Source organism: Halichoerus grypus, chromosome 1 (assembly GCF_964656455.1).
Source record: "Halichoerus grypus chromosome 1, mHalGry1.hap1.1, whole genome shotgun sequence".
Lineage (NCBI taxonomy): Eukaryota > Metazoa > Chordata > Mammalia > Carnivora > Phocidae > Halichoerus > Halichoerus grypus.
Window position 1 is genome coordinate 100,565,215 of NC_135712.1, and position 23,388 is coordinate 100,588,602.

At 37.1% G+C, this 23,388-nt stretch overlaps 1 pseudogene; it reads left to right on the forward strand.

Annotated features, from left to right (window-relative positions):
* The first annotated feature begins 1,090 nt into the window (after positions 1-1,090).
* On the forward strand, positions 1,091-2,078 carry LOC118551443 (heterogeneous nuclear ribonucleoprotein A1 pseudogene; annotated as a pseudogene).
* Positions 2,079-23,388: the final 21,310 nt, after the last annotated feature.

The window sequence follows — 23,388 nt, forward strand, 5'->3', positions numbered from 1 at the left end:
GAACAAACTGAAGGTTACTGGAGAGGAAGTGGGCAGGGGGATGTGCTAAATGGGTGATGGGTACTAAGGAGGGCACTTGTGATGAGCACCAGGTGTTACATATAAGTGATGCATCACTAAATCTATACCTGAAACTAATATTGTATGTTAACTAACTGGAATTTAAATAAAAAATTTTTTAAAAAAAGTAAGTAAGTGTCTAGTGCTGGAATCCTGGGAAAGAATGACATGACTCAGAGACCAAGATTCCTGAAGACCTGAAAAACAGAGGCAAGCTCTACAAAAGCCATAGATTTATGTACTCGATGCATGCAGAAACCCGGATACAGAGGGAGTTGCTGGATGCTTTGGATTCTGAACACAATAGCAAGTGTTTCCATTTAATCAAGCTTGTTGTATATCCCAACTACCATGTCTGCCATATGTCTACGGCCAGATATGAGCATATCAGTGTCTCACAAAGTTCCCAACTGTGGCAATGGTGATAAAAATAGTAATTAACCTGGCTATTGCCATTTTGGTGCACCTAAGCCCTAAAATATCCTTACAGGCTAATGGAGAAAGAGAAGGAGCCAGTATTAAGTAATATAGAATTTCCTATCAACACCATTGCGTGGGGACTTGAAAACAGTTTTATTTAAAAAAAAAAAAAAAAGTTTTAATGACCTTCACTGTATCTGAATTTTGTGGGTTCCATTCAACCAAATAAGAGTTCTGTTATGAATGCAGAGTACTTATTATATTGACCTAGTTGAGGTTGTTCTAACCTTGTTCTAAACTAACTGGACACTGACTATTTTACAATCCTTTTGGAAGTTGCATCTAAGGATATAATGAGTTTAATAAAAATGGTGCAATGCCACACACTTACTGATAGGGTATTTCTTTTTATCTAAGTATGTGACATGAAAAATAGGAAATAACAGGCAACTACTAAAATAAATATGTATTGAGTTGAGTTGGGTATGAAAATCACTTTAAGGAACAAGGCCTTAATATATAATCTGGTGTCTATATTGAGTTTTAAGACATATATGGACCTTCAGAGATACGTTCGTTAGATTACTCCTTTTTGCCCATGGACGCCGCCGAGTAAGCATCGTTAAAGTCTCCCCTCCCACCCCCGTCATGTCTAAGTCAGAGTCTCCCAAAGACCCTGAACAGCTGCGGAAGCTCTTCATCAGAGGTTTGAGCTTTGAAACAACCGATGAGAGTCTGAGGAGCCATTTTGAGCAATGGGGAACACTTACAGACTGTGTGGTAATGAGAGATCCAAACACCAAGCACTCCAGAGTCTTTGGGTTTGTCACGTATGCCCCTGTGGAGGAGGTGGATGCAGCCATGAATGCAAGGCCACACAAGGTGTGGCCCAAAAAAGGGCTGTCTCAAGAGAAGATTCTCAAAGACCTGGTGCCCACTTAACTATGAAAAATATTTTTGTTGGTGGCATTAAAGAAGACACTGAAGTACACCACCTAAGAGATTATTTTGAACAGTATGGGAAAATTGAAGTGATTGAGATCATGACTGACCGAGGCAGTGGCAAAAAGAGAGGTTTTGCTTTTGTAACATTTGATGACCATGACTCTGTAGACAAGGTTGTCATTCAAAAATACCACACTGTGAATGGCCACAACTGTGAAGTAAGGAAAGCCCTATCTAAGCAAGAGATGGCTAGTGCTTCATCCAGCCAAAGAGGTTGAAGTGGTTCTGGAAACTTTGGTGGTGGTCTTGGAGGTGGTTTTGGTGGGAATAACTTTGGCCGTGGAGGGAACTTCAGTGGTCAAGGGGGCTTTGGTGGCAGTCGAGGTGGTGGTGGGGATGGTGGCGGTGGGGATGGCTATAACGGATCTGGTAATGATGGAAGCAACTTTGGAGGTGGAGGAAGCTGTAATGATTTTGGCAATTACAACAATCAATCCTCAAATTTTGGATCCCTGAAAGGAGGAAATTTTGGAGGCAGAAGCTCTGGCCCCTGTGGTGGTGGAGGCCAATACTTTGCCAAACCACGAAACCAAGGTGGCTGTGGTGGTTCCGGCAGCAGCAGGAGCTACGGCAGTGACAGGAGGTTTTCATGACTGCCAGGAGACAAGGCTTAGCAGGAGAGGAGAGCCAGAGGAAGGACGGGGAAGCTACAGGTTACAACAGATTTGTGAACTCGGCCAAGCACAGTGGTGGCAGGGCCTCACTGCTACAAAGAAGACATGTTTTAGACAATACTCATGTGTATGGGCAAAAAACTTGAGGACGGTATTTGTGACTAATTGTATAACAGGTTATTTTAGTTTCTGTTCTGTGGAAAGTGTAAAGCATTCCAACAAATGGTTTTAATGTAGATTATTTTTTTTTGGTACCCATGCTGTTGATTGCTAAATGTAATAGTCTGATCATGCTGAATAAATGTGTCTTTTAAAAAAAGAGAGAGAGAGAGATATGGACCTTCAAATATAAAATTAACAGATAAACTATATTTTGCAGTAAGTTTTGCGAAACTTCAATAATCCAAGTCATACTAGAAAATGTAGAAAAATGCCCTCCGGAAATCTTCAAATAGTTATAACGATTGAGAACTTTCACTCTATTTGCACACATCATTTATCATATTTCTACACATCCATTCTAAGAAGAATATTAAGAAAAAAAGTTTTCCCAACTAATCCTTTTGTCCTCACACCATCATACATAATATACTGTTTCCCCTGCTTGGAATCAAGAATTCTGGGGTCTGTTCCCCTAAAGCCTACCTAAAATATTCTTTTGCTAAAAAAATAATAATAATAGTTTTTTTTAAATGCAAAATCCAGCAACCTGTGGCCTAGCAGAAAAAAGAAAACATTTTTATTTGTTCTTCTCACATTACTATCTCTATACACTACATCACTCCCTCATGTGTCTCTCCAATCACCATTTCTTCACGTGTATCTCTCAGACTAAAATATAAAGCTATAGGTTCTCTGATGTACCCCACACTCTGGAATATCTTAATGACAATCTGCCATTAAAGAACTTTCCACAGAATAAAACTTTTTGTACCTTATCTTCTTGTCATTTGTATTAATGCAGTTAGTTTTAACATAAAAGTAAAGTGGTTTGGTTTCTCAGTCAAGAAGGTATATTTTTAAAAGCTTCCTTTTTCTGTATAAACCCAGAAATGATAAATAATTTTAAAAAAAGGTCTTTAGATTTTTTTTTAAATACCTGCCTCTGCTTGAAAGGAAAAAAGAAAAACTCTATAGTTTAAAAAGAGCAATATCTCTCCTTAAAAAAAAAAAAAAAAAAAAAAAGATAACGAATGGGAGGAAAGAAAGGAAAGGGGAAAAGAAACAGAGAAAGGAAATAAGAAATTAAGAGAGAAAAAGAGAAGCAAACCATAAGACCATTATATGCGGAAATTGACCCAACCCAAGGCACACAAAAGAGAAACCTTTTCTGGAAGTTGAGCTCATAAAGTATAATAATAAAGTTTAGAGAAACACCTGCACCATGTAAGTTAGTACTCAATATCTACAAATAAGAGGTTTTCTGTCTAAGAAAACAGAGATAAAAGAAATCTGTAAAGAGCTTTAAGGTATGTATCTTTGAAAATCCTCATAAATAAAGGTATAAGTAGCATCCACAAATTAAAATGGGAAGTTGTAAAATATTAGACAATCATTAAGTAGGGTCAAATATTTAAAAGGCCAACTACAACTTAGAAAGAAAAAATGCTTATTAACATTTTAAAAAGATATATATATCAATTTCAATATAAAGATTTATATATAGATAAGATATTGAGATATATATATATATATATATATATATATATATATATTATGATTTATTGGAGTTAACCCAAGAAACACAATGATAATACCATTTACAAATATTTTTAAACACACAAAACAATAACATTTATGGGGACATGTATATAGTAAAAACAGACAAACATGCATGGGAATAATACAGGATAATTTCAGGAAAGTGGTTACCCCTGGAGTGGAAGGAATTGAGAATAAAGGTGATGCCACCTTCACAGTACCTAATTTATTCTTCATAAAGAGGAGACTTTGAAGCTAATATGGCAAATATTAGCATTTTTTTTAATCTTGGTAATATTCACGGGTCTGTTATTTTCTCTGCTTTTCGATTTACTTGGAATTTTAATAATTATTACATACCTATTTGTGTAAAAATTTTTACATGCACTAGAAACTCTGGGGACCGTTGAGCTTCACTGCTACATGGTTCGTCAGGGAGTCCCAAATACCACTATCTGTGTGTCTCTCTCAGAGGATTTAGTTTCCCTAAACCTCCAATCTCCTGCCTGGGGTATTTATCCAGCCATAAGTACCTTTAAACCCAGACACCTGTTTCCAGCAGAACACCTCCACCTCTCCCCTTTACATGTCTGGTGCCCCTGAGTCCAGAATATGATTGCTCCTGAAAGTAAATAGCCAGTTGTCTTGAGGACAGGGCTAGGCTAATCACATTACTGTGTGGAACAGGAATGGGGATACAGGGATTTTAGCTTATCTTTTCAGCTCTTCTAAAGATCCCTCCATCCCCAGTTTTCATCACATCCTTCACCTCCATCTTTCTAGTGCCCTGGTTCCTTGAATTTCTGAGTTATTCCAGTTTTGACAGGTCAATCAACTGGCATTGGTGAGCAGCCCTCTGTCTTTCCTCAGATTTTAGCCTCTCCCACTCTGTCATTCCCACCCAACTGTCCACTTCCTATCTTCAAAAAAATGTAAGACCCTACCAACGCTCACCCACTGTTACCTGCCCCTCCTTTCCCTGTGCTCTTGTGGACGTGTACTTCAAAAAAAAAAAAAAAAAGAAAGAAAATGTAATTACTGTTACTTTAGAGAAATTTGCAAAGGAGCATAAATATGTGTTTTCACCATTTTCAATAAAAAGTCACTTATTTTTCCAGTTTTAAAAAAAAGCATAAAATAAATGTATCTTTCATTTTTAATGTAAAGATTTCCCAAGTAGTACTTATCAGATGCAAAGTTAAAGGAATGTTCGGAGATAAACCTAAGAGTAGGATATTACAACTCCAAAAAAGGCTGAAGTCCTTGCTAAGACTAGTCAAACAATGCTTCAAAGTACTGTATGTATGTGCTTTAAAGTAAAGAGGTAATTTAGCCCAGTAGGTAAATTTTTAAATCTTTTACAAGAAGTACTCATGTTTAAACCCATTTCCTTTCATCCTGTGGGAGTATCTGGGTGTCTTATCAACAACTAATTTCAAACTAATGGCTTATACACCTAAGCAGTCTTATTTGGCTTCTGTGTTTAAAATAAATCTGAACATGCATTTAGGTTAGGCCAACACTGGCCTGTTCGAAACAGATCCCATACTCCCTATTTTCACAACCCTCTTCTTGATTTACATATTTACATTATCTCCCTGGACCCTGTAGGTGATTGGGGTTTACAACAATCCTTGTATGGAATTCTCAGCAAACGGAGGCCAGAGCCTTTTAAATGAACCCAACTCTTAACAAAGATAGAACAAGTGTTAAGCATCAGCATTATAAAGAAATCTGAACTGATACCTACCTTTTAGAGACTCTAACAAAATATAAAAGAAAAAATATGGGTTCAGTAAGTCACAAGAGAACCGCTTTTTACGAGTACCACTTCGGATGTTTTCAGAGGAATACAGAGCAATCCCTGACTCCCTTTGTTCTTAATCAGATTAGCTAATGAGTCAGCTTCAAATATTTATAAGGAAAACACTTTATGTTGCTTGGGGAGTAGCCTAGGAGTTCCAGTTACAAATTGAGCTTTCACCTTGAAATGTCTGCTACCTCAACTTGCAACAGCTGGGGGGGGGGGGGGCCTGTGCTCTGAGAAAAAGCCTGGCTAACAGAGCAAAGCCGAGCTCACACCCCATCTCAAGTTTTATGACTTCTTAATGGCTTGAATCACTTGTAGGTGTTTTTAATACCTGCTGTCAGTTTGGAAATGTTTCTCACTTGGCAACTGGATAAGGACAATAAACTTGTCAAGCAGGCAACTAACTATTCAATCTATTATTAAAAACATAAAATCCAAAGAAATGGAAAAGCTGTCTAGGTCTATAACTTCTCACTAACACTTTTCATCCAAAATGTCTTTTAAAAGCACTTCCTGAAGTTTATTCCCTTATTAAGAGAATTATCAAGGAATAAATTATGTGGTAATAATCCAGTGCTCTTTCTAAATAACAAAGAGGAGCAATAAATATGAGAAGATATTTATATTATGTGCTTTTAATAACTGCTGGTAGTCACAAACACATTATTTTAATTAAGGAAAGGCTTAGCAGAAATCAGTTATGGAAAGTTTCTGTGGCTAACCCTTTTCTTTCCAGAAAAAAAAAAAATGCAAAGATAAATACAAATTTTTGTTTCGAGAGAGAATAAATTCATTGAACACACAATTATCATTCCCAGACTCGGGTTTTATTTTGTTGCTCCTGAAATAAACTTCCAACTCTCCCTTCACCTACTTAAATATGTACTTTCAAATAATTGATATCCATTAAGTAATAAAATGGTACCTGGTGATATTGTAAGAATAACAATAAGATCTCTCCATTATCATTCAGGAATAGAGTTAAGATACTTGAGAGACATTAACTCAGCAGAGTACATCTGTGGATATTAAATATCTAAGGTTCTAAAATCACTAGTAAGAAAACTTGCAATCTCCAGATTTTTGAAAGAGTTCAGTCAGATACATTTTATCAAAATTACTTACTGCACATGGACTAGTTCAATATGAACAAACACCTTATTCAATCTGACCAGTTATCCATTGGTTACCAGTTACTTATTTGTAACAGGTTTATTGAGGGGGGTCAAAATTCAATGGATTATGAACATGAAATGATTTAGTTTTTCCCATATCTACACTAGGAGTTACAAACTGGTAGCCTATAAACTTAAGCAGTACTTTGTTTTGCCTGTAGAGTTTAAAATAAAAGTGAATTTGAGTGTATGTGAAGCATGCACCATCTTACTTGTCACTGTACTCCATACTCTGTGGCAGGTAGAATTCAATTTTAAGATGGCCCCTGAATCCTCACCCACAGGGGCACACCCAACGTATAAAACCTTCCTCTTGACTGTGGCTAGGACCTGTGAATATGATTGATGCCACTCCCACTGGTGAGTCACGATATATTGCAAAGGTGAAGGTACTTTCCAGATTCAATTAAAGTTCCTTATCAGTTGACCTTAAGCTATTCTAAAGGACAGTATCCGGGTGGGCTTGACCCAATCATCGATGTTCATTCAGAGAGTGTCTTGGCCCTTCCTGAAGCAGCAGAGTTGCTTTCTGGCTGGCCTTGAAGAAGCACACAGTCGTGATGCGAACTGCTTATAGAGAGGGGCAGCTGAGGGCCTGAATTCCACAACTGTAAGGAACTGAATTCTGCCAACATCCTGACTGAGCTTGGAATTAGATCCTGAGCTCCAGAGGAGAATGCATTCTGTCTGACACATTGATTGCAGTCTTGTAAGATCCTGAGCTGAGGACCCAGTTAAGTCATTCCCACACTCCTGATCCTCTGGAAACTGGGAGATAATAAACACGTGCCATTTTAAGCCACTAAATTTGTGAAGATTTATAACTCAGCAACAGAACCCTCACCTTGAGTCATACTTATCTCCTTTTCCATCTTTTTTTACACCTTAGAGAGTTTCTTTAATGTTCTCAACAGTTTCGGTTATGAAAACTTAGTCCTATCTAGTTCACAGTTTTAACTTCATATCAATTTAAAGATCCTCCTCTTACCCAGTACAAGTTACAGCAGTGGCCCTGCCTGCTTGGAGTAACGTGGGTAAAGTTCTGTCTTTCCTACTTTTTTCAAGGTCTAGATTTCTGTATTGGGTTCTGTAAAGAGGAAAAGGAGACCCAGAGATAGCATTATGTTGGTATACGTGGTGGGAGGCATGATCTACTTGGTCTGATTTTACTCAGTCTACAAAAGTGGCGCTAATGCCTTTCTCAAGAATGTTCAACTTCACTCCAGCCCTCCTCAGTTGCTGAGGATTCCCCCAAGAGAAGGGCAGTCGGACCTCCCTTGCTCTCCTGCCAGTGGACTACACCCAAAATGCCTCCCCAGGTTGGAAAAAACAACTCCTTGTCACTGAACCTGTCTGAAAGCCCAATGTCCCTCCTCTAACCTCCACTCCCCCACGGGGGAGACGTGCATATTACAAGGTCCACTTCTATGATGTCTGAGGATTGTGGAGAACTGGAAAGGGATGAGGTTACCCCCAACTCCTGCCACGTTACTCTAGAATACCTTTAAGCTCTGCCGGAAAGCTCCTTTAATTCTCCTGCCGTCAGAAATGTGTAAGAGGGAACTAGTCTTTAAATTCATCAATGCCCTCCAACTTCAGAGGACCCCATATCAGGCTCTCTCACAAAATCAGAGTACAGAACCAGGTTTGGTCTACATAGACTTTTGTTCAGTATTCATCCAGCCAGAGAATAAAAGGAAAGATTCTTTTTTTGGACCCAAATACTGTGTATCATTGGTACCTTCCATTAGAATTTAGAGTACAAGAGACTTTTTCCTCAAATTTGAGCTTTAGCTCAACTTCCTGGACCAAAGGAAAAGTCTCACATCTGGCCGCATAGTTAATTTATCCAAGACAGCAAAACCAGCTATATAAGGAGAGAAAACTGTAAAGCTTTAAAGACCAAGCACCATCTACACTCTTTTCCTCCTCCCCACAAATAAATTTATGCTTATTCACCATTCATAGAACAAGCTGTCAAAAAATTTCCATCAGTTTTTCCCTCCTACCAGCTTCACCAAAAATGGAAAAGAAACCCAGGCTCTAGATTTGATTCTCCATACAGTGAATTCTCAATAAACAGTACCAACTAGACTGAGACCCATTCACAAAAAAAGCAAAAGCTTACTCCAGGTCTTTGTGGATATACCACCTTATTGATCTCAGGGCTCAGCCCACCTTCTGTGATAACTCCTAGAAAATTCTACATTAACCCCGCAAAGCTGCACACCCGCTCAGGAAAGCATACATTTTCAGGGTTTTTTTAATTAATAACTTTATTTTTAGAGAAATTTTAGGTTCATAGCAAAACGTAGCCAAAAGTACCTGGAGTTTCCATATACCCCCATCTGCCCCACCAACACACTATCTCCTGTACTACCAAGATCTGCCACCACAGTGGGTACATTTGTTACAACTGATAAACATACACTGACACATCATTATTACCCAAAGTCCACAGTTTACGTTAGACTTAAGTTGTGGGTGTTGTATATTCTTCAGGTTTTAACAAATGTATAATGATATATATACATCATTATAGTATGGACCATAATAGTTTCACTGCCCTAAAAACCTATGTTGACACATAATTACACAAGTCCATAGTTTATATTAGAGTTCACTCTTGATGTTGCATATTTTAGGGGTTTGGACAAATATATGTCATGTATCCATCATTAAAATATACAGAATATTTTCACTGCCCTAAAAATCCTCTGTGCTCTATCCATCCCCCAACCCCTGATCTTTTTAATGTCTCCATAGTTTTACCTTTTGCAGAATGTCATATGGTTGGATTCCTATAGTGTGTAGCCTTTTCAGATTAGCTTCTTTCACTCAGCAATATGCATTTAAGATTCCTCCACATTTCCTAATGGTTTGATAGCTCCTTTCTTTTTAGTGCTGGATAATTGTCCATTGTTTGGGTATATCATAGTTTATCCACTCACCTAACTGAAGGATATCTTGGTTGCTCTCAACTTTTGGCACTTAAGAATAAAGCTGCTATAGACATCTGTGTGCAAGTTTTTGTGTGGACATAAGTTTTCAGTTCATCTGGGTACGTACCCAGGAGCAGGACTGCTGGATGGTAAGGCAATGTTAGTTTTGTAACTAACTGCCAAACTCTCTTTCAAAGTGGATACACTGTTGTATTTCCACAACAATGAATGAGAGCTCCTGTTGTTCCGTATCCTTGCCAGCGTTTGGTGCTGTCAGTGCTTGGAATTTATACCATTCTAATATGTATATAGTGGTATTTCATTGTGATTTTAATTTGCATTTCCCTGATGACATATGATGTGAGGCATCTTTTCATGTGCTTACATGCCATCTGTATATCCTCTTTGGTGAGGTATCTGTGAAGCTGTTGGACCCATTTTTTAATCAGGTTGTTTGTTTCCTTATCGTTTTGTTGGAAGGGTTCTTTATATATGTGTGTGTAACAGCCTGTATGAGATGTGTCTTCTGTAAATATTTTCTCAGTCTGGGGCTTGCCTTCACATTCTCCTGACATTGCCTTTCACAGAGCAGGAGTTTTTAATTTTAATAAACTAGCTTATCAATTCCTTCTTTCATGGATGGTGTCTTTGATATTATATCCAAAAAGTCATTATCACACCCAAGGTCGTCTAGGTTTTTTCCTATGTTACCTTCTAGGAGTTTTATAGTTTTATACAGGTAGGTGGCTTTATTCGTCCATTACTAAAGTAACACCTAGTACACAGTAGACACTCAAATTTTTACTGAATCAATTTACTTGTTTATGTATTTGGTGTACTTGTGGGTAGTATAATAATTTGTTTTTTGCCTTAGGTTTCTAATAAGGAGTTTCAAAAACTCTTAGAAATTCCTGAGTGATAGGAGTCTTTGCAATGCTGATCAGATGACTCCTGTGGACTCCCAGGTAGCTTCAGGTTGGAGCTGGTCACCAGAAGGTCCAACCAAATAATTACAGGGTTGAACTTTCAGCCCCGTCAATCTCCAGGGAGGGGTGGGAGACTGCAGATTGAGTTCAATACCTTGGCCATTGATTTAATCAATTGTGCCTTTATAGTGAAATTCACTGGTACCTTTTCCTGATTGGTGATCACATTGATATGCTGGGAGAGTGAACCACCTCAATTCTTCAGGTAGAAGGCATGGAAGCTCAGTATTCAAGATCCTCTCAGACTTTGCTCTATGTGTATGCCATACACACACACACACACACACACACACACACACACATATGTATATGTGTATATATATATGTGTGTGTGTGTATATATATACATAATAAGTCTAATGCTTTCCTGAGTTGAGTTGTTCTAGTGAATTATCAAACTTGCACTTGCACTTGGTTGTGGGAACTCCCTAATTGGTAGTCAGTTGGTCAGAAATGTGAGTGGCTTCAGGACCCCCGGAACTTGTGACTGGCTTCTAAAGTAAGGGTATCTGAATAGGGACTCTATCCTTAAACCTGTGGATCCTGATCCTGATTCTGGGTCGTCAGCATCAGAAGTGCCCTGAACTGCCGTTCCCCAGACGGGACTAAAACAGAATACTGTGTATAACAAACCAGTTAATTGCATTTCCACAAGTGTGTACACTGTATTTGTTTGGTATCAACAACCAAGGCCTAGTCTCAATCGAACTGCAAATTCTCACAAAGCATGGAATAATTTTTAAACTGTACAATAAAATGACAAATAGGAGTCCAACCGATGCACTGATTTTTTTCCATGCTGCTGAATGTTTGTCCTTATTTACTTTTTAACCAGTGACCTACATATATATATAGGTCTCTGAGTAATGTCATTAAATAAAATTTTATGGACATAAAAATAGAACTGAGATGCCAGGAACTACAACTTTGAAATGAATTGATTAAGGTAAATCAAGCCATCATTAACAGTAGCTGAAATACAGTGTCACTACATCAGTACATAATGGGACACTCGTTAATTTTATGCACTCCATGAAGAGTATATTCTAATAACTTCTAGGCTAGCAGGGGTAAGTAAATTAGGCAAAACATCAGGAAAGCATTAGAAAAGCAGGTGACTCCTATTACACTGGTTTTTCATAAGCTAAGGATCTACAATAGAGGCAATCAATTATTTCAAAAGAAATTCAAATTCAAAAATCAATAACTGGCTTTCTTTGCACAAGGGGAATATCTAATAGCAGCAATCAGTAACTAGGGCAACTTCTAACCTGATACATTTAGCCAAAATGATTTCAATTTCTATCTCCAAGTATGTTTTAGTGCTTCTATTCCATCATATTACTTTGAAAATTTTCATTAGAGATTCAAGGCTTTTCAGAACTGAAAGTCACCATAGAAATCATTATGAGATAACATCTGCTGGAGACACCTTATGAAGTTAAACTTGAATTTGGTTTAAATATGTAATAAGGATGATTGTTATATTATACTAATCCTCTTGCTTAATGAAAGCAAAGTGAATAAATATAGGTGTTGTGGTTCACTTGTAAGGACTATAAGAATTTAGGATATTTTAGAAGAACTGGGCAGATTTTATCTTTATCCCATCAAATATAAAAGAGATTTGTTAGCAAATCAATAGTGCAAAGGAAGAAAATGTTTCTTCTACTGGAGAGTAAAGGACAACGACTGTTTCAATCACCACTTTAACAGCAGTGTTTGCATTCAACAATGAATTGTTAATTACAAATGATTGTTATCTGTATGTAAAAAGTTCTCAAGATGTATATAGCCCACCTCTTCCTCCCTGAAAGCCATCAACAAAATATCTCTGTGCCCTTGAACCTAACAAAACTAAATTATATTTTTAAAATATTCTATAAATTTGACTCTTCCTAAAGTCAGATTACCCTCTTGGCCACTACAAATTAAGAAAGTTTTTTCAGTGTGTGCAAAGAACTAACTAGCTTAAAATCTCGATTACTATTCTTTCAGTGGAAGAATTTTAAGGAATTTTTTTTTTAAAGAATCCAGAAATGAGCCCAAACTAATTAATCCCAGTCCCAACATTATACTTAAAATTCTACATCTTTCTACCTTTTCAGTAAAGATCATTGAAAAAGAGTTCTGAAAATATATAAACAAATGATGAATACATACATTAAATAATTGAAATTGCCAAATATAGGTGATACCTGCTAGAAAAGCAGATTTTAAATTGTTCTGTGTGTAACAGGATTTCTCAACCTCAGCACTATGGACATTTTGGGCTGGAAAATTCTTTGTCATGGAGGGCTGTCCTGTGCATCCTAGGATGTTTAGTAACATCTCTGTTCTCTGCCCACAACATGCCCTCAATTCCCATGCCCTACCTCAGTTGTGACAACCAAAAATGTCTGCAAACTTTGCCAAATGCCCCCTGAGGGTGGGGACAAAATTACTCCCATTTGAGAACCACTGGATAGTTTGTTGAAAATACAGATTGTTGAGACCCATCCCCCAGCAATTCTTCCCCCCCAACCCCCAACCCCTGCAATTCTGATTCAGCAAGTCTGAAGAGATCTACATGTTTTGTTTTGTTTTTTTTTACAACCACTCTGCATTTTTCTTATGTGGGTATTCCCAAACCACATTTTGAGAGCCACTACGTATTTATTTGCCGGCAACATCCCAGGGAGAGGCGAGGCATTCCCAAAGGCAGACTACGTGTTAAGTAATCTGACCTCAACAACCCTTCTGACTGTCCAAACCTGAGAGCCAGAAGGAGAACCACAAACGTCCTCTTATTAATCAGAAAACCATGTATCTTTTCAAGCCCCACAGTATATAGAATGTTTTCATGAGTTCTAGATTCTTCCAACAATCCTCTGAGGGAGATAGGAAAGATATTTTACAAATTGGCTTCCATAACCATTTCTACCTCATTAGGGTTTATATTTCTAGTTTCTGATCATGAATAACAGCACAACAAAAGCTAATCAACTCTTTCAACTGCATGGCATCCCTAGAGAAAATAGATTCAGGGTTGTCTTATTTAAAATTATACACCTAAAATCCACCAGAATTCAAAGCTTGGGATTTTTCATATGTAAAAGTTTGTTGTTTTTTTTTTTTTTTCATGACCCACATACCTCTTTCCTTCAGCAGGTATAACTGGATCAAACAGATCAGTTCACTATAAATTGGGCATTAAGGAGTTCTATACTCTTACCTACACTTATCACTAAAATTATATGTGAACACGTGCAAAGTTTTTTGACTGAATTTTTGGATTTTTTTCCATCAAGTAATTTACCAATACAGTAGTCATGTCAGTGAATGTCCCATCTTCCCTGAAAGCTGAATTATATGTTTTTGTTGTTGTTTTTTTTAGCAGTCACATGACTCCTTATCTAGCTTCTGGTCAGATAAATTCCCCTTTCCCATGGTCTACTGTCAAACCTATCCTGCACTGTGCTGACTTTTATGAACTAAATACAAGAGTGCACAGTTATTGCTGCCAAATTTATCTTGATTCAACCCAAACATCCATTCTATATAAACCAAATAATCAAACTGGTGATAAGGCTAGATGTAAATTCCTGTACAAGCCTGATACAACCTCTATCTTTCCTTTTAATCTTTCTCCCAATCATTATTAAGAGATATTTATACTTCTGAGATCCTCTGAGCAAGATGAAATCATAAGGACATGTCAGGTAAATGGAACAGCATCATAAATAACTGAATGGATCAGCCCAGAGTGTATTGGCTTTCAACAGAGTCCACTAAATAATGTCCAAGGACATGATATTCAAGTATCTCACTACCAGCTTTCAACCTCTCTTTTCAGGCTCACCTCACCTTGATCTTCATCCTCTATGCTACGCTATTAGCCAAAAAGACTGTGTCTATTAACTGAATTTCACAGGATGTCTTACCTCAAGTCTTCTCCTCACTCTCTTGACTCTTCCATTCATGAGATTCTAACTTTGCCCAGTAAGATTCTCCTAATCCTTTAATGTCCAACACAACCATCTCCTCCATAAAACTTGCCATCATCACCACCTTCATTACCCAACTTTTTTGGAAATAAGTTTCTCCTACTGAATTCTCATGGTAATATATGAATACATCAGCCTTAAGGTATTCATCAATTGCTAATTCCCTACTCATAGGTCGCCTCTACCTAATACCTAACACAATGTTTCTCACTTGGGAATTCTTTGTTAATGAACAAATTAATATTATACCTCAAACTTGAAACTTCTATGTGAAAACTAGAAAAAGGTGGCATCTAGAGTCGACACAAATTAGGAGTAGGCTTAAGAGTAAAAATAAGAGTGAATAAGAAAATATTTCATAAACAATCTTGCATTGAGAAGGAATAGCAATAAAAATGTGCCTCTTCTCACTCAAATTTTAAAAATGAGATTAATCAGTCTAATGGGCTTCCATAACCATTTCTAGCTCCTTAGGATTTTCATTTCTAGTTACTATGATCATGAATAACAACCTAACAAAAGCTAATCAACTCTTTCAACTGTAGGGCATCACCAGGGTAAATGGAGTCTGATTTCAGAAATGATGCAAAACCTTTAGTGGCTACAGATGCCAAAGTAGATTTGGGCCAAAATAGCAAATTACTTAACCAGTCCTCTGGTCACTAAATCATTTCAAAATGATTTGACCTGGAGTAACCCTGGTGAGCCTAACTCTACCTGCACTAGATAAAAACTACTTGCAGTAGGCAATTGATTCCCCAAAGGACTCCAATAAAAAACAACTTAAGTTAGAGAAAAGAAGAAGCTCAGCACTTGAGCCGCAAATTATTTATGTGCTTCCATCATGATTTCTGAAATACAATTTAAGTTGGGAAAAACTTCTAAGTGAAAATTTCAATTTTTTTCCTAGAACCAATATAGTAAATTTACCTGTAGTCAAATATATTTTACCAAACACTATTACTGCAAAAATAAAAAATAAAAATTTGCTTAAGTAACCTAACCATATGTTCTTCTTAAGCAACAATCAAATGGTAAAATTCTAGTTTGAACAAGAGTTTTTAGAAACCTACATTCACTTCAATGGGATATCTATTTTATCAAAATTAATTGACACAAATATGCATTACAAAATATAGTAACAATTCCCCACCACCATACTTTATTACATATATCTGAATATACATACATATATATATATATACACATATATGCACACACTAATGTCAATGTAATACTATATAAATAACAGATGCTTGAGAGCCCAGAGATCTGATTTTAAATTCATCATTCTGACTTTAACTCACTTTACGCATTATAGTCACTCTACCTCTTTAGAATTGATGTCAGATGTAGAAAAGACAGATGCTTGGACTACATGAATTTTGGATGTGGGCTTCCAGTATTAACAGTCTTGCCTTTATGATCTTATATGATGAAGGTCTATAGTGCTAAGATAATCTACACCTTAACCACAAGGGTGTTAAATGTATTCTTCTTAGCACCAGTACTTTAATAAAATAAGAATAAAATAATGTCCAAACAATAAAATAAGATTTTCCCTACATCCTACCAGTTGCCTTTGGTGTTCTAATATTCATTCTATTTCATACCTTTCAAAAGCACAAAAAATTAAGCATTTGTTTATTCATTGAACACATCATTTTATATCATCAATTTTATGCCAGGAACTGTTCCTAGGCAGTAGGATGCAGTAATAAACAATATAGACAAGCTATCATAAATATCACAGATCTTATATCTAGTGGGAGAGACAGATAATAAATAAGGTAAGATAGATATGGAGTATGGTAAGAGGTGTGAAGGTGGCTGAGATATAGCTGGGTGATCAAGAAAGTCCTCTTTAAAGACTTGAGATTTCAAGCTGACACTTGAGAATAGGCCATAAGCCAACAATGTAAAGAGCTGGGGAATGTGCATTCTCAGCAGAGGGATGTAAAGGCAAGGGCAGACCACCTAAAATGTGCCACTCTGACAATACTGATTATTTTTTAAATAAAAATTACTCAAGAGACAGCCTGTGCAAGGACTCTCAGACCCTCCTCTATCCCCCTGAATGCAAGAAATAAATCTTCTCTAGAAAAGTACCCTCCTTGTACTAAAGAGTAAATAGACCTCTTTATCACCAGAGATAGGGATGTTAAAGCTGAGAAAGCTGTATAAACAAAGCTTGTTACTTTTTACTAATCTACTATCTCAGCCCAAATTCCACCTAGAATTCCTTACTAATTGAAGCTCCCAAAGTTGTTTCCTTTGTCCTTTCAGTACCTCACAGATTTATTGTCTCTTTGTCTACAAAGTATAAAAACTGTCTGCCTTGGTCATTTCTTTAGTCATCAATTTCATTATTGGGCCTCCATGCATATGTAATGAAACTTGGGAGTTTTTTTCCTGTTATTCTATCTCATGCAAATTAGTTCTTAGTCCAGCTAGAAGAATCTTGAGTAAATGAAAATTTCTTCCTCCCCTGCAGGGACCAGTAGAGACAAAGGTCCTGGGAGGAGAAAGGCATTGGTGTGTTGGTCATCAAGATCCATTAACTAAGCAAGGATATGGAGCACTGGTTTAGAATTCCTATAAAGGATTATTATGAATCAGTTTTGGGATATAACAAGAGGAACAGTCTAGGCTTTGGAGGAGTTCTTGACTCCAATTCTAAACCCACTAGCCACACTCAGTTGATCACCAAGTCTTATTAATTTAAATAATGATAACTAATATACCTAAATGCTTAAAAGTGCCAGTTAGCCATCTAAGAGTTTTATATCTGTTAACTCATTGAATCCTCATAACCTCCCTACTTTGTAGGCACATTACCATTATTATCCTCACTTTATATCTGACCCAATAAGAGATATATGGATTGAGTAACTGCATGAAACACAACTGTAAATGTATAAAACCAAGATTTTAAGCAGCATGTCTGGCTTCAGAGTCCATATTCTTCTCCATTACCTTTCACCATCCCCTAACTATCTGCCAATTCTGTCTCCTCCTTACTAACCCTACTGCCTTGGCTTTATTTAGTTCAAGGACTCATCTTCTCTGGACTAGATTCTTGCAAGGGCTCTAATCATTTTCCCTGACTACACTATCTCCCCTTCCCAGAACAATGCTTTTGTCCACATTGATGCCAGTGTGGCATTGAACACAGTTATTAGACACTTAAAATATGTCTGGGCCAAATTGAGATGTGTTCTAAGTATAACATACACACCAGATTTCAAAGACTTAATATGAAAAAAAAATGTAAAATATCTCAGTTTTCCCTTTGATTACACGTTACTGTACCTTGTTGCTTGAGGCGCAAATGAGCTAGCAGAATCTGCAAATTTTTCAAGCCCTCTAAAGAAGATATCTTCCAGTATTTTGTGAGAAAGCCCCTAAACAAAAAAGGTAAGAAACCTAGGACCAAAGCACCCAAGATTCAGCAACTCGTTACTCCACAGGTCCTACAACACAAATGTCGGTGTATTGCTCTAAAGAAACAGCATACTGAGAAAAATAAGAAAGAAGCTACAGAATATGATGAACTTTTGTTCAGGAGAATAAAGGAGGCCAAAGAAGAGCATCAGAACAAATTTCCAAGACAATGAGGTTGTCCTTTCTGAGAGCTTCCACCTCTAAATTTGGTCCAGTCAAAATGAGATTTTCTAAGAGTAACAAATAAAACTAGATATTAAATAATAATTAAAAAAATAGCAACATGTGAAGAGATAGAATCCAAGAAATATAAACAGGAGGCAAGAGGGGCTGTTTTCTCGAAGAAAATATATACATTTTAGAAAGGCTGCATTAAAGAGGTTCTTGACCTATTACTTTTCCAGGTCTTGAATGTAGTGCTAATGTGTACACATGTTGGAAAACTGTAAGAAGCTGTTTGTACTCAGAGTGAACACATCTAAGGAAACACCTGCACCCATCACCTCGGCCTCTTCCGCATTCCCGTTCACATATGCTCTTACTAACTCAGCTTACTCTTTCTCAGCAGAAGGCCCCTCTGGCCCCTATTTCCCAACAACCTGCTTATGTGTCTGAGAAACACAAGTGAGCTCCCTGGTTCTCCATTCCTAAAAAATGTTTAAATTTTGAAATTGTATTTGCATATATTGGGTTAAATAAAATATATTAATAAAATTGATTTTACTTGTGTGATAAAAATGGGAGGGAGCAAGGAAGGGAAATACACCCTGATGAGCAGCAAAATAGTGAAAGGAAGTACAGGAAGTCTGTTTCCCAAGGATAATTGGAACTGAGAAAGACTACTTAATGTGAATCCATAGAAAATGAAAAACCAAAACTTCATAACAATTTTTACATGTTTAATGCAGATTTTATATTGAGCAAGTAATACCAAAATACCATGTTAATTTTTATCTTGTGTTTAAAAGATTTACATTATAATTAAAACTATCCTGTATTCTTAAAAGAAACTATGAATATACCAATGGGGCAGGGCTGATTTTTTTTTTTAATTGATTGCACCACAGAACTTCACCTTCACATTTAACTTTCATAGCATGACTACAAATAAGGGTCAGTTTCACAGATGTATTCAAGGGCTTCATTAATTTTTAAGGTCCTCTTTATAATACTTTCAAAGTCAAATCATCCTCTTTAAAATAATTATCTTGTTCTCACCTTTGCCAATTTTTATCTTATTGTTTCTGGTTTAACCTCCACATCCTTGCTTGTCAATAGCTTTGTTCTGATATAAGTAATTTACCAGTATTACCTGCAAGTGCTTTATCCAGTAACTCTTATGAAAATTATAATTTCACCTTATAATCATTTGGATTTCATTCATTGTTGTACTGTCCTCAGTTCTAACAAGAGTGATCCTCAAAGATGTTGGAACAGTGGGCCAGAGATACTAACATTGAGCAAAAAGGGACATTTGAGTGAGAACCAATTTTTATACTAAAGCTTGTCAGTTCATACTAAATTTCTGGTTACAATAACTTTCTTTTCTATAAAATGTTGTAATTTCAGGGATGCAGAAAACAAAAATGTGCTTATAGAAGACACATGTTAAGGAGAAGAGCAAAATTAAAATTATAGTCAAGATAGTATACCATTACATAGAAAAATATAAGAATTCAGGATATACAACCTAGTATATTCAATGAAAGTCCTCATTTAGTAATTAGAAAACTGGTCTGTCAAACCAATAGAGGGAAAACTTCTGAGGAGAAGAAAGCCTCTGAGAAGAAGGGAAGAGAGCCAGAGAGAATACCCTGCACGCCCACATGAAATGAAGAGTGGCTCTGTTGTTCTAAGCACTAAAGTAGATCTTCTAAGCAGGAGAGTCAAAACTATGTCATTTTACAAGATGCACAGAAATAGCTCAAAAATTCAAATCATGCATGAGGCCTGAAGATGAGAAAAAAATGTTTGTTTTAGAATTATAAAATATCCAATCTGAGCAGATTGTGTGGGAGGGGCAAATGGGAATATCTTTTGCTGATGTCCAGATGAACATCAATCTCATTAATAACGATTTTTGTCTTCTACAAAAGTTTCCTCTGCCTCAGGCTAAGTAGGCTTCTAGCCCAAGGTGACACTGAAGTTGGAAAAGCCCGTTATAATCAAAGGGCTGTCAAGGATTTACTGTTGGAGTTGACGTGGCCTCAGTAACTAACCATCTTTGTAAAGAGTTATTGATAACTTTAAAAATCATAGCTAAAAATCAAATCAGTGTTCTTCCAGAACTCCTAGTTCAACCATATTTATGCAGCACACAAAAAACAAAGAATTTTTGACATATACACAAAATAGCACTTGAGAGTGAGCTATCTCCATAAATACATCATATGTCCACTTCTCTTTGGCTGAGTCCACCTTCATGCACTTGGCAAATGCTGACTCTGAGCCTGCAAAGTGTCAGACACCATGCTAAGAGCTGGACAGCACGGATGAAAAAGGTTCAGTGTCCTCTTCATACAACTCAGCGGGTGTATAAACCAGTCTGAGCAGATTGTTGAGCTAGTAGAGCACACAGTTTGACTGTTGTTCCATTGATCTGGGATTGGTTTTATATTGATTTGGCAGACAAATCTTGTAGCATGGTCTGCATGACTCCCAGTCCCATATTCTCTACCTTGGCATGTGTAATTATTCAACCCCCACCTATAGACTGGGGTGTCTCCCAATACCTGGAATAAATAAAGGGCCCAATTAAATTAGTTCCCTCAAATCAGCAATGCCATTGACTTACTGCTTGATAAGTACTGATCTCTTGAGATTCACTTCCCTCACCTCTCCTTCAGCTCCCTATTCTTTGTTTCCTATCACTGAAACATCTAGACAAGCCAGAACACCCCCAGAATTGTTCATCTATTTGAAGTTTGATAAAGTATGGTTGATGAATGCCTGCATCCGAATCACTTGGTTGCTGGGCCCCATCTAGACCAGCAGAATCAAAGTGTGTCAGGTGGTATAGAGGGTGAGGGAGAGAGAGACAGAATGAGTTCTAGGGTGGAATGTCAGAGTCTGGATTTCATCAAGTGCCCTCAAGGTGATTTTTACATTTTACAGGATTCCAAATTCTCCTGGTTTCCCTCTTACCTCAATTGTTTATTCTTTGCCGGTCTTGTTTGCTGGTTCTTTTTTATCTGCTGACTAGTAAGTCACTGTAAATACCACAGGACCTGGTCCTTAAAATTCCTCTCTTTCTATCGACATTCATTTCCCCATAGTCTCATGATTTTAAATACCATCTGGTTACTCCCGTATTTATAGCTCCAGCTTGGACATCACCCTTGAAATTCAACTGCCCACTTGACATCTCCACTGAATATCTATTAGGCATCCAACACATAATATATCCAAAACTGAGTTCCTGAGTTTCATCTTCAAACATACTCCTCCTTCAATCTTTTCCAATCTCAGCACTGGCAACTTGACAACCCGGTTACTTGAGCCCAAGTGTGGCATCATCTTTTACTTCTAATTCCCTCCCTCTCCTACATTCCTTATACCTTTCTCTGCTATATTTTCTCCACAGTCCTTATCATCATAGAACACAATATATTTTACCTATTTATTCTGCCAAATATTTGTCACCCACAGCCCCATTAGAAAGATAAAGATTCTGTTGGATTTTTGTTTCCTCACTGATTACACCCTCATTTTCTAGAATAATGCTTGGTACACAGTAAGCACTCAGTAAACTTGTGTTGAATAAATGGAGCAGTGCCTAACACACAGTAGGCACTTAATAAATATTTGGTGGCAAATAATGAATTTTTACCTAATAATCCATAAAACAGATTCCTTTGCAATCTCCCAAATTTCTGAGCAGTGTCACCACCCTGCAGTTCCAGGATTACCTCTAGACTATCTTATTTGTTTTCCAAGTCCCAGTGAGGCTGCAGTGTGGAAGTCTATAAGAGAGCAAATGTGAATGACCTGAGTCTACCTGTCAGGCAACAAGAGAAGTAGATAACGCTCTACTATTATTCCTTCCTAAGTCCATCAAATAATTGATTACCAATATTACCAAACATTATCAGCATCACTACTACCATCACTATCAAGGTGTTGATAATACCTGGTTTGGAAAATTTTTGCCATAACAAATTATAGGTGTATGACCCAAGCACAGAATGTCTTACTAACTCCAAAAGAAGATCTATTTAAACCACAAGATTTTTAGTCTGAGCAAGAGGCTCAAAACTGGCAAATCTCAAACTACATACATATTTGTTTGGCCTACATGGTCTTTTAGTTCTTTCAATGCAATGCCAATATTTAAATATTAGGAGAAAGCATGTAAAAATCCAGATTTCCAGTTTATTCTCAATGACAGAGAAATCAGATGGTGCTGGGCCTGAATTTCTGCACAACAAGTGAGCATATCTATCACCTGCTCCCTCCTGACACAAGATGCTCTCTCCAGGTGGCCACAATTGGTATCCTGCTGGATTCGCCAATTCACACTACCTTCCTGGTCTCTATGAGGACTTAGGTTGGCAACTAGGACTCAGTGCCCAGATTCTCGCAAAGAGAACTAATACTTAAGACCCAGACTGCTTGATGTGGTGAAACAGAGAATATAGAGGCTGAAATGAGACTCGTCTGGGGGAAATCCACTGGCTAGATGCTCTCTCAAATTTGAAGGCTACAATTTTTGTGACCAAACCAAATAGAAATGCTATACAGTATTCTAAGGATCTCTCACTGGTGACATTCTGTGAGAAAAGAAACAAAAATATTTTTGGTTTTATCCAAAGCAGTGAGCGAGGACTCAAAAGGCAGGAGAATGCATCCCATTACTTTCAGAGGAGTTTGCAGTGAAAAATCCCATTTCTCTTACACTCAGCACATAACATGCATTTGGTGACAGATGGTCATTCCAAGTGTTGTGGTCTGTCTCAATATATAATGAAAAATATATAAACCTTCTGTTGCACAGCATAGGCGTAAGGCTTAAACACCTGTTTCAAATTATTCTGATACTATAAACATTGTTGGAAATTGGAAAGCCTTGTGTTTTAAGAAAGTGAGAGGTGCCATAGCCAACTACACTAAATTGAATAGGCTTGGGTCCAGTGAGCAGTAAAAAAAGAAAATTATTCCTGCAGCTACTGGCAACCAGCTGATGGTAATGATATATCTGAGTGGGAATACAGTTAAAATCTATTGCAGTAGAAATCCTGAATATTCT